This window comes from Lathyrus oleraceus, chromosome 6 (genome assembly GCF_024323335.1).
Source record: "Lathyrus oleraceus cultivar Zhongwan6 chromosome 6, CAAS_Psat_ZW6_1.0, whole genome shotgun sequence".
Taxonomy (NCBI): domain Eukaryota; kingdom Viridiplantae; phylum Streptophyta; class Magnoliopsida; order Fabales; family Fabaceae; genus Lathyrus; species Lathyrus oleraceus.
In genome coordinates, this window is record NC_066584.1 from 185819285 (window position 1) to 185840410 (window position 21126).

Consider the following 21126-nt stretch of genomic DNA (forward strand, 5'->3'; position numbering starts at 1 on the left):
TACAGCGTCGAATCTCGGTCTCAAAAGAAGCCTTCATCTGAGTCTTCTCGAGGACAAGCTTATCAACAATCTTCTTCCAAGCAACAGAATGTTGAGGCATGCTAGAAGATGAAACCTCTGACTCTCTCTGTCTCTTTGTCACTCGGTCTTCAAGTAACTCAATAAGTACATCCTTGTCCTTAGACTCCAACTGCAACTCCTCATCCTTTTTGCTCAAACCAAGGAAACGCTCTTCCCACATATCTTTCTCTCGTTTCATCCTGGTGAGTGCGTCTTCCAACTCCTCTACATCTTGGTTAGGGAGAGTTAACGGCTCAACCACAACCATAGACATAGGTCTCTCACAAGGATAAGGCATCTTCAACTCCAAATCTCTCTTCTTCACCCAAAGAGTGTAAGCTTCCAAGGCTACACAATTGCGCGGACCAAGCTCAGATCTTCCTTTCTTATGCACATTATGCCAAGCATGCATAATTTTATGCTTCAAATGTTCGGGATCTTTACCCTCTTGATAGAAACTTCTAACAACATGTTATTAGGTTTGTCTCTCAAGGGGAACCCAAGTTGACGACGAGCCAAAGCAGGGTTGTAGTTAATTCCTCCTTGTGTACCAATGAGAGGTACATTAGAGAATTCACCACAACAATCAATAATCTCCAAATTTCTCAAAGAAGGATCATACCAAACTATATCATCATTAGTGAGAGACATAAGTCTCTGAGACCACCGTAGACATTGTTTGTTCTCCATAAAAGCAGGTGTCTGAGGCAAGTGCGAAATAAACCACTTGTATAGAAGAGGAATGCAACAGACAATCGTTCCACCACCCTTAGAATTCCTTAGATGCAAAGAGAAGTACATATCATCCAACAAAGTAGGCACAAGATTCCCAATCAAGAATATTCTAATGGCGTTAACATCGATAAAACCTTCAATGTTAGGGAACAAAGCTAATCCATAAATGAGCAATACAAAGATAGCTTCAAAAGCATCCATACTACCGGCTTGAGCAAAGGTAGTAGCTTCCTTGATGAGGAAATCAGATGGCAACCCAAATAATCCTCCTTTCTTCACCCAATGAGCCTTTATCTCAGACTTCTTCAAGTGAAGAGCTTCAACAATAAGATGAGATATGGGAATCTCTTCTAATCCACTAAAAGGAACCTTGCTAGAAACAGGTATTCCCAAGAGATTGGCATACTCCTCCAACGTAGGCACAAGCTGATAATTAGGAAAAGTGAAGCAACAGTAGAGAGGATCATAGAACTGAATTGACACACTCAGAAGTCCTTCAACCACATCGGCTGACAAGATATATAGAAGCTTCCCATGACGTTGTTTGAAGTCCAAGGGGTCTAATACAAAAGATGTTAGCTTCCTTAACTCTTTCAAGTTGGGACATCTGAAACTGTACTTCTTAGTGTTCCTTCCTCCACAATCCATGGTCTGAAAATATTTGCAAATAACATCTTAGTTCCTTGAAATTTTCGTGTGACGAATGTCATGATGCGCATGAATGCATGAATGCAACAATCACAAAAAAGGGATCACACACAAGGCAAACAAAGGTCAAGGGATGAATCAAGTCATTGTCAAGATCAATCATCCATTTTGGTGGATTATGGTTTACACCTTATCAACACCCAAGTTCCATTGATATTGACAAGATTTGATTGGATCAACCAAGAATCAAGGGTTCATTGTAAGTCACGAGCATGGAGTCTGGGTAAGAACCATCCCAAGGGAGTGAACTAAGGATAAAACCTGTAGATCATGTTCTAAAAAGTTCCCAGAGTCTTAATTCCATCTATCAAATATTACAGGTTAGGATGATTGGCTCATCAACCCATAATATTCTTAAGAGAAACTCGTCTGAGTGTAGTATGGTGTAACAACTGTTATCAAGTCTACATTTGAACAATCTATGCACTAAGTCCTAAATAGGCCAAGAGGGGGTAAATGTTCTACGGTCCTCAGCTTCTCGGACCCAAATCAGAGACAGTAATGCCTAACCACAAATACTTGTATGACATTCCAAATCCAAAAGGGTCTCCACTGAGCAGATGGATCTCAAGCCAACTTGTTAAGGACTACTCCACACAAGTCGAACATGACTATACCATCCTCCTATCTTAATTGCACTCAAGTTCGAGTTAGAACTTATCTCACCATTCAGAGATCACCAAGCACAACAAGCAGATTATATCATACAAACAAATATACATATATCAATTATACAATTATATACACACAAAAAAGTAGGCTAAACCCACTGGATACTACTCCTCAGTAAAGTCACCACTTAATTTTTGTAGCAGTAAATTCATGATCATCAAGCTATGGATAAGCAAGACATCAAATAACAAGAGTCACCACCGCGCTTTTATTATTTCCAACGGAAAAGGGAAAAGTACGAACAAAACCCAAAAAATAAGAAGTTTTCAAATCAAAACTAATAAAATTCCAGAGATTACAAGTAAGGGGGTTGGTTACACAGAGGGAAGGTGTTAGCACCCAAAGTGTCCTAGGTACTCCTAGGGAGCCCTTTCTTGTGTGCATATGTATTTTGTACAAAATGATGTTTAGAAACAAATAGAATGGTGGGATGAGAAAAGAATTCATTAATTATATTTTGTGTTTGACAAGACCTTCGGACTTGTGCCTACGTACCAATATAAAAATGAGGGATCAAAACCTCGTAGTTCGTGATACAAATTTCAAAGTGGATGCATTGCTTTTAACAAAAATTAGGTTTGAAAGGCACAAAGGCCTAGAAAATGGTTTGAATGAGTTAGTTCTTTTTGGATTTTGAAAATTTTAAGTCAAGTATGGTTAAGTTTATTTACAAGTTTGATTTAAGAAAAGAAGTTTGAAAATGCAATGGCATAAGGCCAAAGTTTCTAATTTGCAAAGGGTCTAAGTTTTAAAAAAGGAACAAGTACAAACAAAGAATATTTTTTTTAAGGGAGGGAGAGATTTGAAATTAAAGAGATGGGGAGGAAATAAAGAGACTAATACTAAGCACAAAATTAAAAGTTAAGAGTTGAAAAGATCTTACCAATGGGCTGCAATCTAATAGACAAGAATGTCATATAGAAACCCAAATTCCCTTGGACATTAGAATCAAGCAACAAACAAGGCACACAACATTAACTTGAAGAGCAAGGCATCAAATAAAGATAGCCACATCCAAGCTTAACCATTTCATGATCTTCTTCAAATTTGCCCATGTAGTAGATGAATTCCACAATGCTACAAGTCACAGGTTCAAAATAGCAGCTTCACAATGATCATGTTGCAGATGAACTCAAATGGATCTTCAATGATGTATCAGATGAAGTTTCAAATTACAAGCACTTGTTTACATGAAAATTGACATTGGCCAAGTCCTTTGCATAGGGAGTGTTGCCTAAATTCTAAGTCCAATTGTCTCAGATCAAACCAACAACCCACACAAAATGATTTTAGGGTTTTTGTTCTTATTATGTACATTAATGGCCAAAGACCAAACAACACAATATACACAAGCAAAATATATCACAAAATATGGTCCAAATGGACAAAGTGAAAATGACACTAACATAAACAATTAGAATGATATGAATAATGGCAAATGAATAGGGCTTAAAAATAAAGTGCATTAAAGTAAATAACTTGAAAGTAAATGTTAGTTGTTAATGAATTAGATGTTAGTATTGCTTTTTTTTTCTTAAGTAATCCTTTGGAGAACACTCAACCCACTTATCACAAGCATTGATCCTTGAACCAAGACATCTTCCAAAGGAAGGAAAAAAGGCCAAGTTTCCACACAATATCATGAAAGAGGGGAGACTTACAATCTCACTAACTAAAATGATATGCCTTTTGTGTCAAAAATTTAGCGATATGTTAAGCAATCGTAATTGGACTTATGTAAAAGTCACAACTATTTGAGGTCGGGCAATAGAATTTTGGTGCTAATGCATGTTAGAGATATAGTATAATGGACTATGCTCATGAAACATACCACACACAAAAACAATATGCAAAAGAGGTGGCCTAATCTCATCCATACTTATGTTGATTTTCAATCAACTAGCCTTAGGACATTGAGATATCATAGGACCATGACATGAATGCATAAAGAAGAGGATTAAGATGAAGAGGGAGGGGAATAGATCAAAACTCAATTGGACAAAGGAGGACTTTTACCAAATTAAGATCATTCATTCATTTTGGGAGATGGAATCTACATTCCATCAATCCCCTAAATCCAATTATCTTAACCTAGCAAAGTCAAATCAACCTTGACCAAGGCCCAACAACAGAAGTCAAACTCATACAAACAATCAAAATGGCTCAACACAATTATTTGACATTTGTTCAATTTAAAAAGACTAAAAATAATGCATTAAATTAAATATGGTTTGTCAAATTCCTAAAATCTCATCAAAACACCAAAGAAATGACCATGAGATTTATCAGAGGTCAAACAAGGTCAAAGGACCTTAGAGAAAAAATTTCAGAATTTTTAGAGACTTAAAAGTATTTTTAAACAATTAAAAATATTCACAAAATCAATTAAATCATGAAAAATATTAATAATGATCCAAAAAATAATTTTAATTCAAAATATGAAAGAGGATTTTATTTAAAAAATTTTGGTGAAACTCTCATATTTTTTGGATCAATATTAAAATTAATATGAATTAATGAAAATCAAAGGAATAAAATGAAAATCAGAAAATACAAAAAAACGTGGACCACTTGATCTCCCTCATTAGTTGAGGTGGCATATCAAGTGGTCATCAGCGTGCTTTCCACCATGAACTTAAGTCAATGCGCCACAGGGATGGTAATCAAAACCAAGGCGTGAGATTAAAATATTTTGAATTTATCATGTGGCTCAGAACCTGTCCAACACATCACCGGCGCTAAACCTCCGGTCACCTTCTCAGGCGAACCTCGTCGGATTGGTTCAGTCATCACCATCACATAAATGAAAAAGGAGGACATGATCTGAAAGAAAAAATGGCATAGAGCACGAATCTGACCTCAATTTTAACTAACTCCACATATATAGAAAGATATGAGAAGTTGAATTTTGAGGTGTGTCAATTGAGTTGCTTCGATTTGACCTCAAAGCAACTCAACCTTCTTGCCTACATTGGTAGGACTTCAGACAACCAAAGATCCAAGAGATTTGATGAGAATTGAGTGAGAATCGAAGAGAAGAAAATTTCTGGAAAATACCTTCAATGATGTGCAGAACTTGATCTTGCTTGCTTCAATCCTTGCTTGATCACACTCAGGGAACTTGCAGAAGTGGTTTGGAAATGGAACAAAGCTTTGGATCCTGGAATTTTTGAATCTCCAAACAGTGAGATTCAAACTCAATTTTCAGATTGAAAATTCTCAGGTTTTCCTTTGAATTGTGAGGGTTTGAAAAGAGGGGGAAAAGCTGGCGCACAAAGGATCCTTCAAATGAGCTAAGAGGGCTTGTATTTATAGTAATTGGGAATGTTATTTGCACACTTGAATTTGCTTCCAAATTTGGCAATGTCATGCACATGCTTGCATGGGCATGTACAGGCCCATGAAACAATCCATTTTGGTCCAAATGCATCTGAAATGAAGTTGAAATGAAGCTTGAATGGCAAGGCAATGGTATGTGATGTTTTAAACATTTGACCTTTCCACTTGATGTAGACATGTTAAGACCATGCGCAGCCCTAGCAAACCTTGTCCAAAATGGATGAAATAGGACTTTTTGGAAAGTTTAGATCAAGAGGAACAACTCTTATGTTGAACACTTTTCCATTTGGTACTTGGATCAAGGTGAATTTTGAGGTGGAAGTTTGGAAATTTCAACATGTTGAAAAAATTTCTAAGTGTCGAGCCATATACCTCAATGTTCCACCTTACTAAACTTTTTATGTGAACTACAAATGAGAAAAGTATCTTCATCAAAGTTGTAGTTATTTCAAATAACTTCAAAATTGTCACCAATTTCATGTCATTTGGATTTAGAATGATAGAGTTATGCATTTTTGAAGTTGGGGAAAATCACTTGTTCAATGGTATAGATCAAAAATTACCTATAATGTATCCTCATATCACAGGCTCATAAAAGTTGAATTAGATTTCACTCCAAACATAAAAGTTAAAGTAGCCATCTTTATTTTGACTGTGCAACTTGGAAATCTTTCATATCATAAAAATTGAGCAAGTTATGGCATTGGGAAGTTGTCTTTCAAATTAGGGTTTAGACAAAATGACCTATAATGTTTCAACATATGAAATAACTTTCCAAGCAAACTTAGCTCTAGACTTCAACATGAAAGTTGTTTGGAATGTCATTTAGAGTAACTTTTCTCTTTGAATCATTTTTCATATGGTGAAAATTGTAGGAGATAGGGTCTAGGGAGACCCAGTTTTGATCAAATGAATTCATCTAGCCAACCATCATCAACCAACTTGCTAACTTGCAATTCTATTGACTTTTTAGGCTCATGGTAGATCATATATGCATAAGATAATGAATTTTGAAGTGTCCCTTGAGAAACTTGATCAATTGGTGAGGAAGCTTGTTGAAGAAGTTACACAAGATACCTAGATGAACTAGGGTTTCCAAGGCAAACCAACTCCAAACTCTTGAAGAATACTTGATAAAAATAACATGTAGAGATCATTGGTACTCATATATGATACTTAGAGACATTGAGGATCATTCCTTGGTTGTGTTCTTTGTAGCCATGAGGGTCTTAAACCCTAGATATGAACTTGATAGATCAAATGGGGATCATGTCATTCCTACAAAAGAGTTAGGCAAATGCAAAGACATATTTTTGGTATTTTGGTTAGTAAAAAATGATAATATACAAGTATGATACAATCACATAGTGCTTGGTGATCTCTCCCAAAACAAACCCAATGAAAAAAGGGTAAGGAGGATGCCAAGGTGTGATCCCAATGCTAATGCATATGATGAAATTGCATGAGGGATCTTAGGGTCAAATTGGGGTCTTACAACTTCCTCAAAGGAAACCTCAAGGTTCACAAACTTCAAAGATTAATAACTAGGGTTTGGGACCTGAATGAACCTTATGACACAATCTTCAATGCCACAAGCATCTAACAACTATGGTTTTGGTAAACCCCCAGTCCAAAAATCAACCAACATAGTACTCAAGCACCAAATATCCTTGATTAAGGTTTTAAACAAAGCATCAAGCTCCTCAAGCAACATCTCAAACCATGGACACAATATTTGGGTACATAAGTCAAGTCAATGCACAGAAATTCAAGCAACAAGATCCCTCAAGATCAAGAATTAGGGTTGCAACCCACATGATGAGCAACACCATAATCTTCAAGCCAAATCCCTGATTTTAACAACCATGAACCTTGAATCTATGATACTTGTCAATAAATGTTAGCCATGAATGAAGGATGCATATGAATGAGTATATATGGACCTCAAGTCATGGGTTAGGTGAAAATTAAAAAGGATGGAAAATTTTGGGGTATGACAAGTATCAAATTCTTTCTCAAGAAAAATCAAAAGAGAATGATGCAATAAAGTAGGCAAGATCTCTATCTGTATGCTTTTGAATAAAAATGTGTTGATGATGTAAGGCATTGCTTAGTCCCTAAACACTGGAGATATAAGGAAGTTAATCCCTAGTCAACCCCGTTGGGCCTTAAAGTTGGAGTTTCTTTCTTTATACATAGAACCCACATATTTAACCAGGGACAGGGTAGTCTTCAGTTAGTTTGAGCTTGCATTCAAATTTCAGAAGGAGAATATCTCATTAAGTGATCAATCATATCATATCCCTCTCAAGGGGATGGAATCATAAATTCAGAATGGTTATCCCTTACCAATAAAAGGAGTAAGATAGTCACAAACCTTGCAATAAATCAAGAAATCATATGTCACAGTATTTGCTCTAATACAAAAAGAAAAGATGAAATGAAATGAAAAAAAATCAAAACCAAATCAAAAGCTCGCTAAGTCAAAATCTTGAAAACAAGATTGACTCAGGCAAAAGTTAGGGTATCCCGGTGGGCCGCAGACCCAAAGGACTAGCCCAGGAAAAAATAAGGGAAACAAAAGAACAAGAGGATCAATATCAAATTCCTCAGCAAAAGCAAATCTTTGTGCCTGCAAACAAAAGCAAATGGTGAGTGACTGTTACTCCAAACTCTCATTGGGTTCCATAACCATTATTGGTGATATTCCAAATCCTTTTCTGAAAGATGGACGCTTGCTTTAGGCTAACTAAACGTAGGATTGAAGAACATCACGGAGAATGTGTGGGTTAGAATAGGTTTTGAGCCTTATATACTTTCTTTATGAAACCGTGAACCAGGCCATGTTACAACCCTCGAAAGACCTAATTGAAGTAGGCTTTATTTCGAAAGCATACTATGGTAAGATCGTGTTAAGTTAACTCCTAAAGATTAGCTTGTCATCTATATTAATATTGATATGGCATTCTAATCAGTGATTCATTCACTATATCTCATAATCTTAGTGAACACGCTTGAGTTTCAAAACTTGCATGAGCATGACATTTCAATTATCATATTCAAAATGAGCATTTTACATGTGAACAAGCCTTTGACATCAAGGAAGATTATACAATGGGAAGGTTGAACATTCCTTATGATATCCCATAACTCGGATCTTTTCAGGAGTCAGTCAATCTGAGGCAACCACGTCGAGATTATACAAATCTCTCTGAATCATCCGGGTAGGGGCAAAGTTACTTCAAGGCTCATATTGGGGCAGGCCACCTCAAGAGCATGAGAAGCCAATCACTCCCAAAATGGTTAATCAAGGGAATACAATTTCAAGATGCCAGGGCAAGACAACTTGAGATACTCAAATGATGAGACTACTTCATAACCTGTGACTGAGGAAATTAGTGCATATACCCACTATATTGGAACAGAGGTAGGCTACGCATGTACAAGCTCTCTCCATGATCCAGAGGTGTGACAACCGTTGTTGAGCTTGAAGTAGGTGTCGAAGAATCACGTTTGGATGATCCCTTTTCCTAGCCCAAAATTCCCACCTCCCTCTATATGAGCATCTGGCTTAACCATTGCATAAATCATCGTCATATATTAATCACGTCACTTCACTCATGCACATCATTCATCTAGAATAGCATGAAGCCATGTGTGCAAATCAAAGGAATCAAATGCCCGGTATTTTAGTGGCATCTTTAAATCCCAAACTTTCCCGATACCTTTTAAAACCAGTTGGTTTGACACTTCTTTCAATATCCAACTCGCATGACATCTTTTAGATCCCATCTTGATTGGTACTTCTCTTCCAACCTCCATGGTTGTTGATTCTTTTTTTCAGTCTTCATGATTGATAAACCTTTTTTTCTACCTTTAGGGTGGAGGATCTTTGTTTCAAGCATTCATGGTTGTTGAATCTTTTTCCAACCTTCGTGGTTGTTGATTCCTTTTTCGGTCTTCAAGATTGATAACCTTTTTCCAACCTTTAGGGTTGATGACCTTTGTTTCCAACCTTTAGGATTGATAATCTCTTTCCAACCTTCATGGTTGATGAACCTTTTTTCAATCATCATGATTGATAAACCTTTTTCCAACCTTTAGGGTTGACGATCTTTTGTTTCCAACCTTCGTGGTTGATGAATCTTTTTCCAAACTTCATGGTTGACGATCTTTTTGTTTCCAACCTTTATGGTTAACGAACCCTTTTTCAATCTTCAGGATTGATGACCTTTTTCCCAACCTTCAGGGTTGATATTCTTTTCCAAAACCTCTGTGGTTGACTTTGTTTCTAGTTTTTGAACTGATGGTTCATTTTTTAAATCTCTTGTTTGCAAGGGTGTTCCATAACTTTCATGTTTAAGCTTATGGGCTCTATGTGCTCATATCAGAGATTAACATACATGGCCTCATGTTGCATAAAATGATAAAAGATACAATTTAGCATGCATATCATGACCTTCATTTGCCATAAATATCCCCACAGTACATCAATAAATTCTAGTAGATGAACCCGTAAAAGTCAAACTGCCATCCCTATATCTCATACAACCATCCTCAACGGGAAAAATTTTGGATACTTAGGTATTTAATCCACTCATACCTTTAATACCTGAAAGGCTCTCGCAATTCGACCATCCAGGTCTAAGTAGATTAAATATGGGTAGTTGTCGTACCCCAAAATTTGTCATCCCCCTTTTAATTTTCATCTGACCCATGACTGGAGATTCATCTGCATTCATTCATATGCATCATGTATTCATGTTAATACAATCTCATAGATTCAAAGTTGTGGTTAATGAAAATCAGGGTTTTGGCTTAAAGATTATGGTATTGCTCATCATATGGAGAGAAACCCTAATTTCTGGATTCTTTGGGACCTTGACTTTTGAAGTCTGTATCAGGACATTCATTTGGGCATCCCATCCCAAATTCAAGGCTTTGCTTCTATGAGATCTTATGTTTGACTTTCTGTGCATTGACTGGACTTCTGAACCCTAATTATGGTCCCATGATCTAAGGGGTAGCTTGTGAAACTTTGTGTTGTGTTTTAAACCCTAATCAGGGATATTTGATGCATGAGTGTCATGTTGGTTAACTTTTGGATTGAGGATTCACCAAAACCCTAGTTGCTAGGAGCTTGAGGTTTTGGGGTGGTACCTTGGTGTGTCCATTTCACACCAAGCCCTAGTTTTTGATCAGGAGAGATTGTGAACCTTGGGGCTTTCTTTGAGGGAGTGGAAACCCTAGTTATGGTTCATGGCATTGTTACACTATTGGTGTTGATTATTGCATGGTTTGAAACTCTTGGTTATTGCTTGACACTTGAATCTTTGATCTAGCTAAAACCCTAATGCATGGCTTGCATTTCATTCATATTCATGTTCTCATGGCCTATTTGATCCAAGGTTCATTTCATCCACATTCCATTCATGGTTCTCTTGATCTCAATAGGGCCTCGAAAAGTCCTGGTCTCATGTTCTATGGATGTGTCAATATTCATACAAGTGGTCTAGCTTCATTGATTCAATTCCATTGTACACTTGGTCAAGACATTGCATTAGTCCACTAACATCCGTGTCATTCACACATTCAACTTTGTTTTAGTATTTATCTAAGGCATTTGGTTTCCATATGGTTTTCATTTGTTTCATGTATAAGAACATTTTTGACAAAAAAATACATTTCATTCATAAGGGCCATTTTGTTACATTATTCATGCATGTTCATTGAAAATTATAAAAAAATTACCTTTTTTTACATAAGTTGACTTTTGGTCAACTAGTTGACCAAAGTCAACTCACCATTGCTACCTCCCATAAACCTTAAGTCCTTTGTTTCTTCAAGAACAAGTCATCCTTGCATATGCATTCCAAATTTGTATTTCAAGCATTTTCTAACCATGTCAACATAGAACAATTCCAATATTTAACACATTCCAACCAAGCCTATACTACAATCATATATGACCATATTATCATTTCAACAACCATTACAACTTCAAAACCAAGAACCTAACATAAGCCATTACAAATTCCAAATGACAACTAAGTCTACATTTCATTTTTGTACTTAACCAAAGTTACACAATACATTCCAATACATATTAACCTAGTACACTCATTTATTTTCATCATGTGCTCTAAAAATCAAACCACCTAATCCAAGTCTCCTTGGTGGATTCTTGCCATGCGTTAAAGAAATCATGTTTATGCATTTCAAACCAACACATTCATTTCACATTCCATATATTGACCATGGCATATGATTCATATTACAAAGCCAATTTACACACATTCTCATGAGATGCATAGTTAAAATTAAACATTACAATCCATACATTTTCCATATTTAATCCAATTCTATCAAACAAGGTTATAGGCATTAATCTGATTCAATTGCATTTCAATCCATACATTTTGCAGGTTCAATAGCATTCCATGGCTAACAATCTTCCAAAATCACTCTTCCATTTAACCTGCAAAACCAAGTTTAACATAAATCAATTAACATTCAAACCAATTTCAAAACTTAAAATTGAAACCAAGTTCAAACCAACAATTCAATTTCTAATTAATTCTTCAAATTCATCTATTAGCATAACTCAATTCCATCCATTTCTAACTTGCCTAACTAATTTAAATAGTATTAACATAATTCAATTCCATTCATGTTGTAGAATTAATGACATAAAATATTGACAGAAGAATCCAAGTCATTTAACCTGCAGAATCTTCTAAACATAGTGGTAACAGAATTGCAACCACTTAACCCTTCATCATACATTCAATTAACACATTCAAGCCTTGCACCATGGTAGCTTTGAAACTTAACATCACCACTGAAACAGAACAAAACTAATCAATGATCCAATATTTGCATAATCCAATTCAGTAACTCATAACCAATAAAAAAAATAGCAGCTAACCGAGTTATAACAAGTAAAAGCTTTAAATTGAAGACTAACAAAGTTATTTATCTGTTAAGTATTCTAACTCTATGGGAGGTCAATTTAAAATCACTAGAAATCCGACTCTGGAATCACATTTCAAAAGGGAGGGCATTCACAGGTCAATCATATGAGAACTCACCGCAATTTCATATCAACCTCTTCTCACGCATACAACAAATAACAATAACGCCCCTGCAGCTCATAACACATAGTCTACAGTCCTTTCACCCTGCAAAAACCAATTAACAACATAACAATTTAGTTAGATTTTTGCATTTTTCATTTTTGGATTCATAACTAACTAATCTAAAACTGACTACTAACTAACTTTTTAACAAACATAAGCCAATAATGTTGACACTGTTATTTCTAACCGTTTTTAATTTCAAAAGGATTTCATTTGAATTTCATTAACATTTAGGGTGAGCTTCTATGAGAATTCACATTTCATATCAACACTCCTACACACAAATGTCTACACCTAAATTGAAGATAACTAGCTGCTAACCTGATTGGGAAAAGCACAATGACAATTTTGCGGCACCCGAGGCTTGGGATAATGGGAAACCTCATGAGCAGGCTTGTCAAGTTTAGATTCTGATGCTGATTTATCGAATGCGATACCATGCTATACCTCAATTGGTAGCTCAAAGTAATCCTAAGCAAGTGACTTTGGAGTCAAGTGGGAAATCTCAGTTTATCTTATAACAAAGTAGACTATTGACCAACATTAACCCTGCAAAAAAGAACATAACAAAATTAATTAGTTATAACCTACAAAACGATTTCACTTAGCCTCACCCAATGCTGACATTTAAAACTAGCAGTTCACAACAACAGACTGATTTTTTTATTTCATTCCAATCACTGATTCATGTTAACCTGTAAAAAAACAAATTCACATTAACCGAATTTCATGTCATCTCTAACAAACTCTTGCATTTGTAACTAACATATGAATTACCATTTCATTTCAAGCTGAATTTCAGATGAATTTGTAACTGATTTGATGGCTATATAAACACGTTCACACATCAGATTGGGGGAGGATTCGTCATTTCTGCATTTTCTTCTTTTTCAACCTGAAGAATTCTCTTCATGGCATCGAGCTCTTCCCTGCACCATTCCTTCAACTCTGTACCATCTTTAACTGGAACTTCAATCGCCTTCAACCTGAGGATTATCTATCTTGCACCTCTGTTCACCCCACAAATAACCACTAAAACAAATTGCGAGCACAGTAACAGAAGCAGGTCTATGTTGGAAACGAAGAAGAAGAAGAACATGAACGCGGAAGAGGATTGAAGAAGAAGAAGGAAGAACATATCGTAATCAAATAGGAGGAATCAATACCTGTTTGTGATTGAGGCTTCAGATACCCGTGAGTTCCTCGCTTTAATTTCGATTTCGTTTTCTCCGTTTGTGCGCGCGTGCAATGATGAATCTCGAGTTAAGTTGTTGATGCGGATTTCAGAGTGTGAGATGATGTTGAAGCTTGAACACGATGATGATTGAGGCCGAATCGCGATGCGGCGCCGATGCTCCAAATCTGTAGTCGTGATGCCGATGCGGAGAGTTAATCGAAACGTCGTTGCAACTTTTGCGTTTTGGGAGAAACGATTGACTCGGTCGCAGCTGATGAGAGAATTCTTGTTGGCTTTTTTAAAATCCGTTTTTTACCGCGCCCTAAGGTCCACTGTATGAAAATTTTACCCTATACCCCTACAATTGTACCCATACCCCTACATTAAATTTTTTTTGACCAAAATACCCTCATATAAATAGGGTATATTTTCCCTTTCAAATTTTTTTTACCATTTTCGTTGAAGACTTCCAGAGAAGACAAATTTTTGGCGTTTTTGCACTGTATACCGGAACACGTAAGAGTAAGTCTTCCGGTTTGGATATTTGTACACCGGAACACTTCTCTAAAGAGTTCCGGTTTGTTGTCTTTAATGGACACTGAACCGGAAGTCTTTTAGAAAGTCTTCCGGTTTGTATACTTGTATACCGGAACACTTTCTTCAAGACTTCCGGTTTGGTTGATGTATACCGGAACTCTTTAAGAAAGTGTTCCGGAAGGCTTTTTGTTTTTTTTGCTAACCGGAACTCTTCTTGGAAGTGTTCCGGTACGTTTTTTTTTTTTATTTAATTTTAATTATTTTTTTTAACATTATTTTTGCAGTGGTTCGAAGAAGAGGTGCAGATGGCCGGATTCCAGTCCGCACGTTAGACCGGGGTGCATCTTCATCTGCAGCTGCAGCTGAGCCGACTGGATATCCAGGAGGGCCGTACGATACGTCTCTTTTGGTGAAGTAAGAGCATCATGTTGCTCGACATATATGGTTCGGTGAGGTAAGTAAACGGGCTATATTTGAAAAATACATACCGGAAGTCTTTTTGCAGGAGTTCCGGTGCGAGGGGTGTGAAAGTATAATTTTTGCAATTTTCAACAGAATGGTAAAAATGAAATGGTAAATTGGTTAAAACCAATTAAGGGTAAAATGGGAATTTTTAAATTTTTGTAGGGGTATGGGATTAATTGTAGGGGTACAAGGTAAAATCTTCCCACTGTGTTGGTCTAGTTTGGGCGTTAGGCCCAAACGGATGGATTATGATTTCCATCCCTAATCTTATGCTACACTCCTTAACTCATCTCAGGATATGGTAATTGGGCCAGCAATGCTTGGGGCATCCGTTTGAACATATTCTGTCCACTATACTCCCAATCCTGGGCCTGCACCTTCATTTTTTCTTAAGCATTTAATTAATTGTCTTCCCTATTATTTTAGGTCGTGATTAGAATAGAATTAGGGGTTAATTTTAGATTTTAGAGAATATTAGGTCATTTAACTTTAGAATTTGATTTAGGATTTGATTAGATGTTAAATAGAATTTTAAGGATAATTAGTTTTAGACCTTGTTTAGGTCTTAGAAAATGATTAGCTTAATTAGTTTTATAACTTGTTTAGGTTTTATGAATTAATTAGTTTTTAGAGTTTGATTAGGTTTTTAGAGTTCTAATTAAATTAAATTTAATTAGATTTTAAAAATGTTAGAATATGATTAGAAATATTATATTTTTATTTGATTGGTGATTAGGTTTTTTAGTTGTAACTAGATCTTGATTCCTAATCGTGCCACTAACCTTTGTACTTGCGATTTTGAATTTTGAAATGCATGCTCCCTTAGTTTAGGGCCTTGATCATATTTGTATGATTCTTATCTTAGTTGATTAATTCATTAGGATTTTTTGTACATGGTTTAACTATTATTTTAATCTCAGTGGTTCGTGTTGACCAAAGGTCTCTTTGGTCAACCAAATCATTTGTATTGTGCTAGAAGTCCCAAGCCTATTCAAGTGATCAAAAGACCCTTGATCACTTGATATGGCAAGTTCATTGTGCTCAAGCTATTGTGGATATGCTGAATCTCAAGAGCTCAAGACCTCAAGTTTCAAATGCATGATCAAGACTTCAAGTCAACATCAGCCAAGCATAGCTAGCAACGTGGACTACTTCTCAAGCATATCAAAGGTATCAACATTTGTCGATCATAATTCAGAGTGTGTGGCACGGGCCTTAAGAAATAGAGAAGGAATGAGATTGGAGAATTCCATTAACTCATTATTAATATCTTTGGGTACGGGACACAAGACCCAGTTGCTCATCGTATTCACCTCTACTCATAGACTTTAGCACAGTTCGAATTATGTGATTGTCAAGTCTTCTTCTACAATAAATAACATTGCATTAATAAGATCAACACTCAGGATATCCCACCAGTAACTTGTAAATTTTGATTCGAGTTGCACGCTATGGGCCTTAAGAAACAAAGAATGATGAGAGTGGAGAATTCTTATCCTTGTCTAGGGTATCCTTGGGTATGGGAAGAATAACCCAGTTGATTAAGGTATTCGCCTTTGTTCATAGACTTTAGTGTAATTTGAGTCATACAATTGACAAGTCTTCTTCAAGCAAGCATTATTACACATCTATCCTCCTTCAACATTGAAGAACCATTACTCTCTTCTTGGATTCAGTATCAAACACTTCTCCTTGGTGTTCATACATCTCTCGGGATCATTATCGTGGGGTCACAAACCCATTTCTCAATCAATTGCTTCATGCATTGCCTATCAGTTCAGACTATGACATACTTTCTGGCTCGCCCTTAAAGTTCAGACCTTGGCAACTTCTTTTAGCCTATGGAGTATAAATCTAGATTTGTTCCTTTCCTATAAGATACAGATCTTGGCATCCTGGCCCCATTGAGTTCAGACTCTGGCTATCTTGATTTTGTCTATACAGTTCAGACTTTAGCATTCATTCATCCAACCCATGGAGTTCAGACTCTAGTTGCCTCTTTCATTTCCTTACAGTTCATACTTAGGCATAAAGCTCGTTTTCCCTCACTAAGTTCAGACTATGGCATGCTTATACATCTTGCCCATGGAGTTCAGACTCTGGTAACCTTTGACATTATTTTGAAGTTCAAACTTTGGCATCATTTTCCTATTCCCTTATTGAGTTCAGACTTTGGAAATTTGTTTCTTGCCCTTTTATTTAGTTCAGACTATGAGACATCTTTATGTTCATGCCCATGACATTCATCTATTTCAGCCCTAGGGAGTTTAGACTCTGGCTACATCTTATTCTACCCTTGTGGGGTTCAGACCCTGACAATATCTTTTCTACCCCAGGGAGTCTCAGACTCTGGTAGCATCTTTGGTTCAGACCATGCCTTCATTGATACCTTGTGGTTGATTACCATCATGGGTTAATGTCACATCCTTGCTTTGTTAAGCAATTTTCTTTGCCTCTGGAAATCCTTTCAAACATATTTCTTTGCTTTCAGCCTTAGTGGGATAAACTATGATTGCTCTGATTTTCTCATTACACAATGAGAATACGTAGGCACGAGGGTTCGAATCCTCCGTGAGCATACTTATTTATTCCCCCGTCTGCCTTAGGGCACCATTCACATCTTTCATGATCCATGATCTACCTTCAATCATTAAACCATTCACCCTAGTGACATATTGTTTCGTTGAAATTGAAACATAGTTTTTTGTGGAATTCCATATATACCCTTTTAGGACGATATAATGGTAGTCCGCATTTGTACTCATAGTTGTTTGGCTCGAATCCAGACATTTTATTCCCTCTTTTTTGGCCAATAAGATTGTTTCCCTCTATGGTACAAATTCTATTTCTCCTATGGATTACAATGTATACCCTGACCTTTGGTTTCAAATTACTCTTTTTCAGTCACTTGTTACCAAATCTTCAATTCTATGACTTTGGTCATTCACGACCTGCGTCCATATTTTACCTTCATTCACTTCATGTGATATATCCTATTCTTTTAGCCAAATACACTATTTATTTGAGCTCCATTTTGTGCCAGCCTGTGAACCAAGAGTTGTTTGTGCTCTGAAACCAAACACTTGATTCTCTTTCTTTTCAGTTATTCCAATACAGTGATACCATGTTGTAGGCCCCTCACTTGTTGGTTCATACTAGTTTTACTCTTGGATTCACGTTTTCACCCCTTTTGGAGTTTAATCATACAATCCTTTGGTTCATACCATACCTTTATCACACTTATTTTCATCTCCTACCACTAGTTATACAAATTACGGAGCTATGGATTCCTTATTGCACTATAAGGATACGTAGGTATGAGGGCCCCAATCCTCACCCAACACTTTATCTTTATCTTTTTCTTTTTCTTTTCCCTTTATTCTTTTATGAGTAATCCTTAGATATAACACCCATTCGAGCAAGAACAATCAAAACGGTTCCCATGGAGTACCATAGATGTTAGGGGTGCTAATACCTTCCTTGCATAACCGACTTCCTTACCCATCATATCTCTTTCCCTTGGGTTTTATCGATGTTTTCCCTTTGCTTCAGGAATAAATAAAGTTCTTTGACGAATCTATTGTATTTTCGAACGTGCGATGCATTCGGGTATATTTCTGCTAGCTTCACAAGCTTTTCGCACTCTCTTCACATTTGGATCAAGCAGATCCATGATATTGATGATGAAGGGAATGAAGTCTCTTTCCTTAGGAGGACTCAACATGGCGTACCCTAGTTTTCTTTTGAGTAAATAGAGGTTGTAGTTGATTAAACCTTGCATTCCTATTAAGTATATGTTAGGCAACCCTCCACATCTTGCAATGACGTCTTTCTTATCCCATTCTCTCTTATACCACATGATTGAGCCAGCGGAGAGAGATGCGAACTTCTGAGGCCATGTCAGATTACTTTGATTAAAAGAACCACATTGAGGCACGCGGTCCCTTATCCATAGATATAATAGAGGAGCACGATAGAGGAAAGTATCTCCTTTCTTCTCATGTCTTGTATGAAAAGTATGATAGAAGTCGACAAGTAGAAAAGGTATCAGATTCTTTGTTAGAAAGACTTCAACTGCCAAGTGATCCACAAATTTGTCCATATTTGGGAAGAGAACAATTCCATGAATCAAGAGTGCCATGGTTACACTATAGAAGTCGGGTCTTTCTTCCTTTATTATTTACAAGGCATGGGCTTCGAGGAACTTTTGAGTTAAACCCTTGACGGATCCTTTAATACCCCAATTGGCCACCAGCTTGTTAGCGTTGATACCCAAGGCAAGTGAGAGCTCGGTTAAATAGAAACCTTATTCCAACTTGGGAAAGGGGTTGTATTCTTTGATTGATCAATTAAGGAGTCTCTCGAGGTCTTCCAAGGTTGGAGAGATTTGGAAGTCGGGGAAAGTGAAGCATCTTAAGAGGATGTCATATTATTGGGCCATTGTAGTGATATCACCATAATCAACCTTCTCAATCAGAAGATCTATGATGTTCCCAAAATTGGCTCTAAACTTGTTGTCCTTGAGGGTTGTCACCTTTGAGCCGGGGACCTTCAATGAGCTGATGTCAGGATTCTTGAATCAGAAGGTAGAGGTGTTTTTCCTTGTTGAAGTATCCATGATTCTGTCGAAAAAGGTCTTGTAATTATGCATTTGAACAAACAAAAATCTTTAACAGCTTTGCTTATTATTTTGATGATGATGAATATATGTATGAATGAATGAATTATTAGTTTTTTTTTATTTCCACATATCTTAGGCATGTGTTCAAGGTTTCAGACCACTGTGACGAAGCATGGAGTTTAATAATGACTGCTTGGAAAACCAGGTTTCTCGCTTTGTATTATCTAGGGCTTTTGGAAAATTGGGTGTAAGACCCTGCCCCTAGAGTCATGGACTTCCTTGACTGTCAGCCGCTTATGTCAATTTACTTGCCATGCGACTGCTCCATCAAAGTCATCTACTCTAAGTGAGATCTTCGTATCGACTCTTACGAGGAAGGTACCTCAATGGCCTATACTACGCGACCATCTGTCTAGGTTGGCCATGGTTAAAGGTTCTAAAAAAGGGTTCTTAGGGTCAATGACTCTAGTAAAGGAAAGGATGCTTACGTCGAAAGTACGACAGTCATCAATCCCCTTAAGAGAATCTACCACTAAGTGAGGTTCTCGTATGACCCTAACGAGGAAGGCACCTCTCGGACCAGTACTACTCAACCTCTCATATCACAATCAAACTCTCAAACTCGGGTGGAGAGTATTTCATACAAGGCTTTCTTTGAAATCATTATTGCTTCCAAATTCTTCGTTATAGAACCAAGGATTCGAATGAACAGACAAATAAAGAAAAATATGTACATGTTAGCAAAAACGCAATATACATAAAAAAATGGCGGGTAAATCTCCACGTACGTAAAAGGGAAACAAACCCAAATTAGGTTAGACTCGCTTAGGGAAAACCGAAGTCCCCAGCAGAGTCTCCAGTTGTCGCTACCAGGATCTCACGATAACGAAACCGGGACCCCCATCATATTTAAAGAGAAAACAGGAGAGTCACCACCGTATTTTATTTATGTGCCTCTATTGGAGAGGCGAGGGGAAATAATCGATAAAACCCTAAAAAAAGGTAAGCGCCCGAGAAGTGCTAGGAAGAGGATAGAGAATCGTCTCGCAACCGGGATTAGGGTTCGGAAGTCGGTTACACAAGGGGAAGGTATTAGCACCCCCACGTCCGTGGTATTCCATGGGACCATTTAGGTTTATTTTTACGTAAGTGGGGATTTATATATCATTGTTTTATTTTTCAAGATAATATGTGTGAAAAAGGGGGTTTTTGTTATTATTATGCTCGCCAAGGTTTTGGGCCTTTATGCCTACGTATCACTCATTCGGTGATAAAAAATCAGAGCTTTGTAGTTCGGAATAGAAAATATTTGTGTGTTGGTTGACTTTACCTTTGAGAAAAGGGTTTATAATTAGATTGCGCTAAAGTCTATGGGCGAAGGTGAATATTCTAGACAACAAGAGAAGTGTCTTGCGTCCAAAATAATCGGAGTGAGGGTAGGAATGCTCCATTCTCTCTTATTCTCCACCACTTAAGGCTCTTGGTTCACAATACTAATCGTAGTTATTAACTATTTTGAGTTTGATTAAGGAAAAAGCCACTTAACATTGGATCAAGGGTTTGTTTATTTGATTATGAAAAATGTGGCTTATGCAACATGAATGCAAAGTAACTAACAAGGAAATAAAAGGGTCTCATTGTAAGGTATCCCAAGAGAAAGCCTTGTGTGTGAA

The 21126-nt window shown here is 36.9% G+C and overlaps 1 long non-coding RNA gene across 8 annotated transcripts; it reads right to left on the minus strand.

Moving 5' to 3' along the window:
* Window positions 1-11722: 11722 nt before the first annotated feature.
* Window positions 11723-14138, minus strand: LOC127096594 (uncharacterized). 8 transcript variants are annotated; one of them, XR_007792733.1, is made up of 7 exons: window positions 13820-14126; window positions 13431-13663; window positions 13279-13348; window positions 12975-13202; window positions 12606-12695; window positions 12239-12355; window positions 11723-11992 (listed from the first exon to the last, which is right to left on the minus strand). It is a non-coding gene; the product is annotated as an uncharacterized LOC127096594 (long non-coding RNA). The 8 variants fall into 8 exon arrangements; XR_007792732.1 differs by lacking the exon at window positions 13279-13348 and having other exon boundaries at window positions 13431-13685; window positions 13820-14138; XR_007792729.1 differs by having other exon boundaries at window positions 12975-13348; window positions 13431-13685; window positions 13820-14138.
* Window positions 14139-21126: the final 6988 nt, after the last annotated feature.